Source organism: Enhydra lutris, unplaced genomic scaffold (genome assembly GCF_002288905.1).
Source record: "Enhydra lutris kenyoni isolate GAN:26980312 unplaced genomic scaffold, ASM228890v2 scaffoldscaffold24, whole genome shotgun sequence".
NCBI classification, from domain to species: Eukaryota; Metazoa; Chordata; class Mammalia; order Carnivora; family Mustelidae; genus Enhydra; species Enhydra lutris.
The window spans coordinates 6,514,780-6,526,075 of NW_019154108.1; the positions used below are offsets into that span (position 1 = coordinate 6,514,780).

General features: G+C 40.8%; 1 pseudogene; it reads right to left on the reverse strand.

Moving 5' to 3' along the window:
• Nucleotides 1–802: 802 nt before the first annotated feature.
• Nucleotides 803–10,959, reverse strand: LOC111150636 (annotated as a pseudogene).
• Nucleotides 10,960–11,296: the final 337 nt, after the last annotated feature.

Genomic DNA, 11,296 nt, shown 5'->3' on the forward strand with positions numbered 1-11,296 from the left:
TGGGGTATCTTTGGTTCTGGTATCAAGGTAATGATAGCCTTAGATAATGTATTTGAAAGCTTTGTTTTCTGTTTTTTTGGAATAGTTTGAGAAGAATAGGTATTAACACTTTTTAAATGTTTGGTAGAATTTACCCATGAAGCTGTCTTGCCCTGGACTTTTGGACTTTTGTTTGTTGGGAGTTTTTGAGTACTGACTCAGTTTTATTGCTGGTAATCAGTCTATTCAAGTTTTCTATTTTTTTTTTCCTGCTTCAGTTTTGGTAGGTTATATCTTTCTAGGAATTTGTCCCTTTCTTCTAGGTTATTCAATTTGTTGGTATATCATTTTTCTTAATATTTTCTTATAATTCTTTGTGTTTCTGTTGTGTCAGTTATTTCCTCTTTCATTTTGGAGAGTACTTTATACTTTATTGATGCTTCATGACAAAGTAAGGCTCCCCAAGTCCCTACTCTTCCTCAGAGTGTCTGGGATGGGAACTATGGTTAGCAGATTCTTAGTGTGTTGGGAGATGAGTTGGTGCAAGAGCTCCCCAAAAGCTGAGGGCCTTTCTCTCTTCCTCTTGCTGGGCCTGGTGGCCCAGGGCTCTTACTCTTTGGAGGCCATATGGACCATAATGTCCACCACTCAGTTGCTGAAGCCAAATTCACTGTCATACCAGGAAATGAGCTTGACAAAGTTGTCATTGAGCGCAATGCCAGCATCAAAATGTGGAAGAGTAGGTGTCAGTGTTAAAGTCAGAGGAGACAAACTGGTCCTCAGTGTAGCCCAGGATACTTTGAAGGGGACTTTGATGCTTGCTTCACCATTTTCTTGATATCATTGTCTTTGTCTTTGCCGCTTTCTCCAAGTGGCAGGTCAGATCCACAACTGACACTTGGGTGAGACACTAAAGGCCATGCCAGTGAGCCTTCTATTTAGCTCAGGGATGACCTTGCCTACAGCCTTGGCAGCACCAAAAGAAGCAAGGGCGGGCTGATGTTCTGGGCAGCCCCTTGGCCATCACACCACAGCTTCTGAGAGAGGCCATCCACTGTCTGCTGGATGGTAGTGATGGCATGGACTGTGGTCATGAGTCCCCCCATGATGCCAAAGTTGTTACGGACGAAGTTGGCTAGAGGGCTCGAGCAGCTAGTGATGCAGGAGGCATTGTTGACAATCTGGTGGGAGTTGTCATACAGCTCATGGTTCATGTCCATCACAAACATGGGGGCATCAGCAGAAGGAGTGATAATGATGATAACCGTCTTGACCCCACACTTCAAGTGAGCCCCAACCTTCTCCATGGTGCTGAAGACCTCAGTGGACTCCAAAATGTACTCAGCATCAGCATCAGCCCATTTGATGTCAGTGAGATCTCACTCTTGAAAGATAGAGATGAGATTTCCATTGAAAGATGTTTCCCATTTTCAGCCTTTTCTGTGTTGTGGAATTTGCCATGGGTGGAATCATAGTGGAATATGTAGACCATGTAGTTGAGGTCAATGAAAGGGTCTTTGATGGCAACATTATCCACTCTGCCAGTGTTGAAAGCAGCCCTTATGGGCCCAGTATGGTCAAACATGGTCATTTGATGCTCAGCATGGCCAAATACATTTCCTCTGACTGCACCACTGTGTCTCAGGGATATGGCTGGCACTGCACCAGAATATGTGGATGTCTGTCAAAGGCAGAGGAGCAGAGAGACTGTCCTCTTTTTAATTCTGATTTTGAGTTTTCTTTTTAATATGAGTTGCTTAAAGGTTAATCATTTTTTTTTAATCTTTTCAAAGAACCAGCTAGTGGTTTCATTCATCTCTCCTACATTTTTTTTAACTTTCTATTTTGTTTTATTTCTGCTCCAGTCTTTATTATTTCTTTCCTTCTGCTGGCTTCGCATTGTATTCTTCTTTTTTAGTGCCTTTAGGTGTAAGGATAAGTTGTTTACTTGAAATTTTTCTTGCTTCATGAGGTAGGCTTGTATTGCTATGTACTTCCCTCATAGAACAGATTTTGCTGCATCCCAAAGATTTTGGACTGTTGTATTTTCATTTTCATCTGTCTCCCTATATTTTTTTAATTTCCTCTTTGAATTTTTGGTTGGCCCATTCATTGCTTAGTAGAATGTTATTTAACCTCATGTATTTGTGATCTTTCTAGATTTTTTTCTTGTGATTGATTCCTAGTTTCATAGCATTGCAGTTGGAAAAGATCCATGGTATGATTTTAACCTTCTTGAAATTGTTGAGGCTGGTTTCATGGCCCAATATGTGATCTATTCCAGAGGATGTTTTATGTGCATTTGAAAAGAGTATGTATCTTGCTGTTTAGGGTGTATTGTTCTGAATACATCTGTTAGATCCATCTAGTCCAACATGTCATTCTAAGCACTGTTACCTTGTTGATTTTCTGTTTAGATGATCTGTCCATTGATGAAGTGGAGTGTTCAAGTCCCCCACTATTATTGTATTATTATTGATTACATCATTCATGTTTGTTATTAGCTGCTCTGTGTGTTTGGGTGCTTTCATGTTGGGTGCATAAATGTTTACAGTGGTTAGATATTCCTGTTAGATTTTACCCTTTATAATTATATACCTTTATTTTTTAAATTCTTGTTACATTCTTTGTTTTAAAGTCTATGTTGTCCGATATAAGTATTGGTTCTCTGGCTTCTGACATCCATTTGCATAATAAATTTTCTCTAATCCCTCACTTCCAACCTGCAAGTGTCTTTAGGTGTACAGTGGGTCTCTTATATGCATATAGATGTGTATGCTTTTTTAATTCATTCAGTAACCCTGTGTCTTTTTGATTAGAGCATTTAGTCCTATTACTTTCAAAGTAAATACACATACTTACATTACATATTGATACATACTTATTGACATTTTGTTACCTGTTTTATGACTGTCTTTGTAGTGCTTCTTTGTTTCTTTCTTCTCTTGCTCTCTTCCCCCCTGGTTTGCTGGCTCTCTTTATCGATACACTTGGATTCTGTTCTTTTTATTTTTGGCATATCTCCTACTGGTTTTTGATTTTTGGTTACTATTAGCTTTGTATGTAACATCTTATGCATATAGCAGTCTATATTAAGTTGATGGTCACTTAAGTTTGAACCCATCCTTTACTCCTCTCCCCTACATGGTTTGGTATATTGTCATACTTTACATCATTTGATTTTGTGAATCCATTGACTGATTTTTATAGATATACTTAATTTTACTGTTTTTGTACTTCTTATTTTTCTTACTCCTGCTTATGGTCTTTACACTCAAAGAATCCCCTTTAACATTTCTTGAAAGGCTGGTTATTGATAATGAATTCCTTTAACTTTTGTTTTCTCTGGGAAACTCTTTATCTCCCCTTCTATTCTGAACGATAACCTTGCTGGAAAGAGTATTCTTAGCTGCATTTTTTTTTTTTCCTTTTAGCACTTGGAATATATCATGTCACTCCCTCCTGGCCTTCAAAGTTTCTGCTGTAAAAATCAGTCTAGAGGGGCACGTGGGTGGCTTAGTTGGTTAAGCATCTCTCTTCAGCTCAGGTCATGATCCTGGGGTCCTGGGATCAAGCCCTGCATTGGGCTCTCTGCTCAGTGGGTGAGCCTGCCATTCTGCCTACTTGTGCTCTCTCTCTCTCTCTCTCTCTCAAATAAATAAATAGAATCTAAAAAAAAAAAAAAGAAAATCAGTTTATAGCCTTATGGAGTTTACCTTGTATGTAACTGTTTTGTTTTCTCATGCTGCTTTATAATTCCCTCTTTATCACTACTTTTTGCCATTTCTGTTGCTATGGGTCTGGTGTGGACCCTCTTGATTTGATTTTGTTGGGGAATCTTGTCTCCTGGATATGGACTTCTGTTTTCTTTCCTAGATCTATAAAGTTTTTAACTATTATTTCTTCAAATAAATTTTCTGCCACCTTTTCTGTCTCTTCTTCTGGGATCCTTATAACATGAATGTTGTTATACTTTGGGCTGTTGCTAAGTTCCCTAAGACTATTACATTTTTTATTATATTTTTTCCTCTCTCCTCTTCAGCTTGTTTGTTTTCTATTATTTTGTCCTCTAGGTCATTGGTCCAGTTTTTCTGTTTCCTCTGGTCTACTGTTTATTCCATCTAGTATATTTTTAATTTCATTTATTGAGTTCTTCATCTTTGATTCTTTTTTTTTCTTTTTTGTTATGTTTTCTTTCTTTGTTAAGGGTCTTACTGATGCCCTCCACTCTTTTCTCAAATCCAGTAAGTATATTTATGATCATTACTTTATCTCTATCAGGCATATTACTTATCTCCATTTGGTGATGGAGAGTGCTGTGATTTTGTTCTGTTCTTTCATTTGGAATATATTCCTCTATCTCCTCATTTTGTCTGACTCTGTTTCTGTGTATTGGGAAAGTATTATATCTGCTCTTGAAAGTAGCAGCTTTATAAGGAAGGGTCTTATAGTGCCCTTCAGCACAATATTCCTTGTTCACCAGAACCTGGCACTTCAGGACTGTCTCCTATGTGTCTTGTATGTGCCCTACTACTGTGGCTGAGCTGCTGTCACCTTTAGTCCAGTAATCTGCAATGGCTCCCTTCCCTGTTGTGGGCAGGGTTTGGTCCCTGTGTTGTAGTGGGCCGGTCTGGGGCCTTCTTGAGCCTGAGTCAGACCAGGTTTCTGCCAGAGATGGAGTAGCACTGAACTGCAGGCCATGCTCCCTTGTGTTTTCCCCTGAGAAGCTTTCTTTGTTGGGGGGCGCTGTACTCGGATCATCTGTGTGTCCCCAGCAAACTACTTCAGCCAGAGTTGGATTGGTTTGTGTGTTTATCTTCCCCTCTTCCTGGGCCATGAGTCACTTTGGAGTGGTCCTGGTCCCTCGGGGCTGCTTGCACATGGCCAGGCTTGTGGCACTGGTTTGAATGGGCTCTGGTCAAGTGCATATTGGAGGTAGGTCTGAAGGTGGATGTGGGAGTGGGGTACCTGATGTTAGCGAAGTGTGTGTAGGTCTGCTGTGGGAGGTGACCTGGAGCTGAGGCCTGGCAGGAAGGGCCATGTCTTCCGGAGAATAGGAGGGTGGGGCAGTAGTGTTAGCGAGTTAGGTAGTGAGTATTGACACTAGCTTGGTTTCCCACAGGTGTTCATGTGTTTAGGCTGGGGGGTAGGGAAAGGAATGGCACCCACCAGCTCTTTTGTTCCTGTGGAAGTCTCCCAAAGCTCCTTGCCCCTCTATCACAGGCTCAGAGGTTAGTAAAGAAACACCCTCCCGTATGCCTCAGGCTTTTTTTCAACTGCAGCTTCTCTGCTGTATCTCATTGGAGCAGTTTGTCGTGCTGTCGCTTTAAGTGCAGGGACTCCGTTTTCTTTCACCCTTCTGGCTCTCCCATTCTTGAGCCTGTTTATCTTTAAAGTTCAAGGGGTAAAGCCTGGCGATTGTAAGAACTCATGAAATTATGCCCCTCTGGTTTTCAGAGCCAGATGTTATGAGGATCCTCCATGCCTGGAGGGGCTGGTGTGAGGGGCTGTTTTTTTCCCTTGTATGCTCCAATGGCATTTCTCCTCCCCCGGAAAAGTCCTGCGGGTTCATTTATCTCGTCACCACATCTCCACCCTTCCTGCCCTCTTTGATGTGGCTTCTTCTCCACATTTAGCTGTAGAGAGTCTGTTCTGCTTGTGTTCCGGTCATTTTCTCAGTTATGTACAATGAGTTTTACCTTGTTGTATTCATGGAACGAGGTGAGCGTAGGGTCCTTCTACTCCACCATCTTCCTCAGAAGTCAAGTTGAATATAGAATTTTTTTTTTAAGATTTTATTTATTTATACAACAAACAGAGATCACAAGTAGGCAGAGAGGCAGGCAGAGAGAGAGGGGGAAGCAGGCTCCCCGCTGAGCAGAGAGCCCGATGCGGGGCTCGATCCCAGGACCCTGAGACCAAGACCCACTGAGCCACCCAGGTGCCCCGAATATAGAATTTTAAAATCAGTTTCACTCTGCTGACTTCTGACATTCCACATTTCCAGAAATAAATATAATGTCAACCAGACTTCAATTACTTTGTTTTCTGGCAAATTTTGCAGTATTTTTTTTCTATTCTCTTTGTTAATATTATGAAGTGTCACTATGAAACTCCTGGTGTGTATTTATAAAAATAATCATACCTCCTCTTTTCTCATGTTTACATATTTTATTGCTTTAAACATTTAAAACTACTTCTTGAGACAATCTTCAGATTGATCTTGTCTATTTCCATTGGTGTAAATTCTCCCATTCGCTGTGCCATTCACAATGCTTATCCTTCTAAGCATTTTTTATGAGTGTAGTTTGCAAGCTCACATTCCATGCATTTCGCCCGCATTTGCTTTCCTAGAAAATCATAATCTGTTTCACAGCTCTGGGCCAGGGAGCATTTTATGCTCAGGGGATGCTCCCGCATGCGTGATACATCTCTTGTCTTGCACATGCTGGTGATGTACACTCCCCTTCACATATGCAGGAAGGTACTGGACACCATGGCCATTGGAAATGGCTTAGTTCTCTAGTAACCTTGGGAAATGTGCAAAGCTTTCCAAGTCTCTGTTCATGGCAGAGTGTGGGTCTGTAGCCATGAGTGTGTGAGAAGTTCTGGCCACTCTCCCTGTACTTTCTGCTTGGATCGATGCCCAGCTCTCCAGTGCCAAGTGACTTTAGTCTCTGACAATACCAGATATTCTCGTTGGCTATTATCTGGTAGGGAACTGTTTCCTTTCTCACTTTCATTAGCAGCTGTGTTGTTAATTTTGAAAATGTAAAAATCATTTCCATTTGGGCTGAGTGGAGGTTTTAGAATGTGTTTACCTTCATAAATATTAGATCTTAGCCTAGAGGAAGCTGAGACTCTTCCCACTCAATCTTATGCGAGGGCCACTAAGGTTTACTATGAAAAAGAGGCAGAAAGAGGGGCTTTTATGCCTGAACACTTGAAGTTTGGGAAGGCCAAAGGCAGGAAGAAATTATGGAAAGGGGATGGAGACTGAGCATTGCACATTGTAGTAGGTACCGTCATATAGTCGGTTCCATTATGTCTTCATCCCCAGAACTGCCAGAGCCTACAACTAGAATAGGAACTCCTGTGTGGAGTGGACTTGTGTGCCTTATTGCTGTGTCACCCCCCAGAGTCCATTCAAATCCTGTGGCCTACGGGGAACTCTTCTAGATCCACCTTCCATCTTGTGAACCGAGCTTTCTATAGGCTGTGTATTACAGTCTCACTTGCCAGATGGTCAGTTTTTATAAACTTGGCTGGGACTAGCAGAGAGCTCACCTGGCAAACACCCCAGTCTTGTATCATGGAACCAAGAGGTTCCAGAGTCTTTAAGACCTCCCATGACAAATCATTCAGTTTGCTTATACTTAATACGCACTGCCCCGTTTAGCTCACGAGGCTACTGGAAATCTGGTGTATGGGGAAGAAGATCCTCTCCTTATACTTTGGGGCCAAAAGTCATCCTGTATTGAGAAAGGGTGATGATTTCATCCCTGCTACCTTATCACCACCATCTGCCCTCCCCCCACTTCTAACTCACATTGTCTTTGTTCCTACAAGTTTCCATCATACATTCAGGTGAGGACTCAGCTGCTCTCTAACAAGCCCTATTCCTATTTTCCAGAGATGCAGTTTGCAGAATTCATTTGTTCGGGGTGCAGTGTCCTTGACTTAGCCAAGTTTCACTTTCCGGTCACTGTTTTGGTACCAATGCTGTATTGGCTCCACCATCACACTTGACTTCTCTCCAGGCCTTTGCCCTCTGGTATCCCGATTCACCACTTGGCTTTGGCCTTCTGAACTTCAAACCAAATGATTCCACTCAAGCTAAGAATGGTGTTTGAACGTGTCTTTTATCTTTTTAATCTTTGAGAAAAATGACCTTTTGGAGGAAAATAAAGGGAGATTAAGGTAGATAATATTTTTTGACTTCTTATTATGTACCTAATTCTGCGCTTGGTAATTTAGATGCATTGTCTTCATCCTTCCAACCAGTACTGGAGTTAGATATTATTAACCTTTAAAAAAGATAACAAACACACTCCAATATATTTGATTTCCTAACAAGTTGAAATGATTGAGGTCTCATAATTTAATAAAGACATCAAGATTTATGAATCAGTTTATTAATCAAGAAGCACTCATGTCTACCCAGCAGCGGAGGACCTTTGTAAAGATGAAGTTGCAGATGTGCTACATTTCAGCTGTAGGAAATTATGGAGGTGCATATTACATGGAGCACTGGGTGTGGTGCATAAGCAATGAATGCTGGAACTGAAAAGAAATAAAATAAAATGCAAAAAAAAAAAAAAGGGAAACTTCTCCAGGTATTCAAAGACATACACAACAGTTTCTGTCTTAAACTGATAATTAAATAATGATATCTTATGTTTGATACATCATTTGGCATCTTTTTAAAGGTAAATTTCGAGTTCAAAATTCTAGATAAAAAGATACAAAAAATGGTTGTACACAACACTATATATAGGATATGTTTGTGTGAGATCGGATTTAGATCTCTCTCCATCCTTTACATTCACGAAATTCCTCACTATCTATTTTAAGATGGCTTAGAAGATGGGTGGGTTACCTCCTATTGAAGTTTTAGAGGGTGTTAGAATATGCGAAGAGATGTAATGGGCAACAGTGAAGTCATTGGCTGTTTCCGTGTGTTCTTTCAGGTGTGTAATCAAGAACACACAAATCCTATGTGTGGAGACAATCAGTGCATGTACCTGGACTAAATTTATGCTAGAGCTAAGACTTGCTTTCCACATAGACAAAAATTACTCACAAACCATCATATGTCTATAAAGAGAAGTGAGCACTCAGCCGGCAGAATGAGGGGGCCCCGTGTGCGAGTCCTGAGTAGCAACATCTAGTCACACACTTGTCATCATGAAAAGGGAGCCCTTTTCCCCTTCATTTATTTTCCTGGCACCTGACAGGAGTAGAGTTGCTGACCATACTTCTGTCACTCTTACTCAAGCAGAAAATCCACTGTAAATCCACAGAAAACACTAAACATTGCAAAGGGAACAATCGGGCCAATGCAATTTAGAGGATGAATTATGTAGTTTTGCAACTGAGTGTGGAAACTCCGGGTCCCCTCTTCAGTGGGTAGCTTTTTAAGTTGCGGTAAGGTAGAAAAAGGCTTCTTAAAAAACCATTTTATTCATTAGAAACTTGAGAGCGTTTTCTTCTGTGCCTTATGGATCACATTGTCCCAGAATGGGGTGGGAGACGGTTGCCATGTGCTTATTTGAGCGAACTGCACGAACTCCAACATTCTTCTGTATGTTTCTAAGATACACAATTTTGTATCCTGAGCCTCGTCTAAACTATGTTAAATGGAGTCATTAGGCTATTTAAAGGTTTTATGTCCTTGAACTCAAACTGACTCACATGTTTACTAGGGGCTCCTGTCTTGGGGATACTTGACTGGGTGTTTCTCTTTTCTGTCCTCTTGCCATTCTCACATTTTTTATCTCTGTATAAATTTGTGATTTAAAAGTTTTTGCTTAAGGAATGACAATTTGTAAGAGATAGCCTCTAAAATAACCAGTCCTGTTTGTGTAGGGTTCGTTGTCTAATCATATTCTTCTAATGGGTCATTGTTCGCTTTCCAATAATGTTTCATTATGTATCAGCGAATCTGTCCAAGGCTGTCCTGAATTAAGTGTTTCCAAGGGAGAACATCTGTGTGTCTAGATTTATGTGCATCAACTTTACATATTCCTTTTCAAAAGTCATAGGGCATATAATTAAATCTTTTAAAAATCTTAAAGTGGGCGCCTGGGTGGCTCAGTGGGTTAAAGCCTCTGCCTTCGGCTCAGGTCATGATCCCAGGGTCCTGGGATCGAGCCCCGCATCGGGCTCTCTGCTCAGCAGGGAGCCTGCTTCCTCCTCTCTCTCAGCCTGCCTCTCTGCCTACTTGTGATCTCTGTCTGTCAAATAAACAAATAAACAAAATATTAAAAAAAAAAATCTTAAAGTAATTACAGTGTTCTGATTATTGTCCATATATAAATTTCTCCTATCATGTCTCTCCCACTTTATGACAGTTCTGTGCTCTGGCTCACAACTAATTTCTCACTGATGTTGGTATTTTTTTTTCAGAATTTAAATTTACCAATAGGAATTCATAATTATGTGTAATTACAGTAACTACTTTTCTCTTTTTTAAGTATCCAGAGTCTGCAGTGCCTGTGTGGATGCAAATGTAAACAAGTTCAGCCCATCTCCCCACAGTGTGACCTTTGGTGCCACTGACCCAACTCTTAAAGGGAGTCAAGTTTCTTATCTGTGGTCTGTGGATGAGTTTCAGAGGATATCCTGTGAATGCCCTAAGATTTCACTGCAAATGTTCCTATGTGAGAGTGTATATGGATTTTCATTTAAATTTTACCAAAAGAAGTTGTGTGGTATAGTGGACTGGTGCAGTAGAGTGGGTTCTGCAGTAGGACGGCCTGAATTTGTCCACCTGCTCACTGTATGGCTTTGTGACTTTGAATAGGTTACTAAACCTCTCTCTGCTTTAATATTCTCAAAATTGCAGAAATAATCTTGTAGGACTCCTGTGAGGATGGAATGTGAGGATTTTGCGGGCAGGTACAGCCCGTACGGCTGTGGCAGGTACTTACTGAAGATCGCTCATTACCATTGTGTTCTCAAAAGGATTAGTAACCACCAAAGTGTTAAAAAGGTCACTGATTTAGGGCACGTCTAGAATTACACTTTAAAGAAGTTCCCGAGTGGGGAAGTCACACTCAAAACCCAATTCTCATAGAAATATCCATTAGCAAAACCTAGAGCTGCATATTCATAATGAGGCTGAAAGGCCTGGGAAATAGCTCTGAAAATGTGCAGGGCCCGTTTGTGCTGCTCTCGATCGGGAGAGGAAGCCTCGGCCTGGTGCCGGGTTAGTCCCCGGATGAAACCGTCTCTGTCAGCTCCTGACTCCTGCGCCATCTAAGCTTGTTCGAAGCCCTGAAATAAACACACCGGCGGCAGCTTCAGGTTCCGAGTCTACATCTGTGGATGCTTCTCAGTGTTTGTTGTTGTTGTTTTGCTTTGTTTCTGTTTTTGTCAGCACGCAGAAGTCAAAAGTTACAAAAACAACGAGATTCTGCATCTTTTAATGAAAGATAAAACAACAATATAAACATACACAAATTTACAGAGAAGGGATCAACTTTAATACATTTGGAGTAAAAGGTGTTTCTTATTTAAATATGGTATAAAAATAAATGCAAGAAACATTAACCGAGAATGTACAAAGACAAAGACAGGAGCTTGATTCTCACTG